The following is a 1,264-nucleotide window of genomic DNA, read 5'->3' as shown; positions in this document are numbered from 1 at the left end:
ATTGGAAATAACACAAAATTATTGGATAGCATAAAAGGATACTTGAATAAGAATTTTTCAATGAAAGACCTCGGTGAAGCTGCTTATATATTGGGCATCAAGATCTATAGAGATAGATCAATACGCTTAATTGGACTTTCACAAAGCACATACCTTGATAAAATTTTGAAGAAGTTCAAAATGGATCAGTCAAAGAAAGGGTTCTTGCCTGTGCTACAAGGTGTAAAGTTGAGTCAGACTCAATGCCCGACCATTGCAGAAGATAGAGAGAAAATGAAAGTCATTCCCTATGCCTCAGCCATAGGTTATATCATGTATGTAATGCTATGTACCAGACCTAATGTGTGCCTTGCTATAAGTTTAGCAGGGAGGTACCAAAGTAATCTAGGAGAGGATCACCGAACAGCGGTAAAGAACATCCTGAAATACCTGAAAATGACTAAGGATATGTTTCTCGTTTATGGAAGTGACAAAGAGCTTGTCAAAAATGGTTACGTCGATGAAAGTTTTGACACTGATCCAGATGTCTCTAAGTCGCAAATCGGATACGTATTTATATTGAATGGTGGAGCTGTCAGTTGGTGCAGTTCCAAGTAGAGCGTTGTGGCGGGATCTACGTGTGAAGCAGAGTACATAGCTGCTTCGGAAGCAGCAAATGAAGGAGTCTGTATGAAGGAGTTCATATCCGATCTAGGTGTAATACCTAGTGCATTGTAACACCCCAAATTTTCAATTTGGAATGTTATACATTAGATCATCATTGAATATCATATTTTATTCGCATTTCGTCTCGTGATCCTCAAAATCCTAAGCAACTCAAGGACCCTCAGAGAGAGTTGGGGATTTCCCGGTTTTCAAATTTGATTTTATCAAATTTTGAAACGAGGATTTTGGTTTTAATTTTTTTCTCTCCAAAAATATTTCATACTAAAATATATGAGAGGAAATAATATGACTTCTCCAAGATAGTTGGAATATTGGAGGAAAAATATTAAAATCAAATATTGGTTTTATTTGGATTTTTCTGCGATTTTGTTTGCATTAAAAAAATTGCACGTTTTTCAAAATTGCATTTTAGGGCCAAGAAAATGTTCATCTTGTTCTAAATATTTTATTTAGACGGTGAAAATTTATTTTGGCATTTTTAGTTTTTTATTTATTTTTCTGGGATTTTATTTCGGTCGGCGAAATTATTTAAAAAAAAGTTCCCGCGCCCGACTGGGCTAAGGCCCAGCCGAGCCAGGCCGGCCCAGCCGCCGCCGCC

The sequence above is a fragment of the Triticum aestivum genome, chromosome 5A (assembly GCF_018294505.1).
Source record: "Triticum aestivum cultivar Chinese Spring chromosome 5A, IWGSC CS RefSeq v2.1, whole genome shotgun sequence".
In the NCBI taxonomy this organism is placed as follows: Eukaryota; Viridiplantae; Streptophyta; class Magnoliopsida; order Poales; family Poaceae; genus Triticum; species Triticum aestivum.
This window is presented reverse-complemented; position numbering follows the sequence as displayed.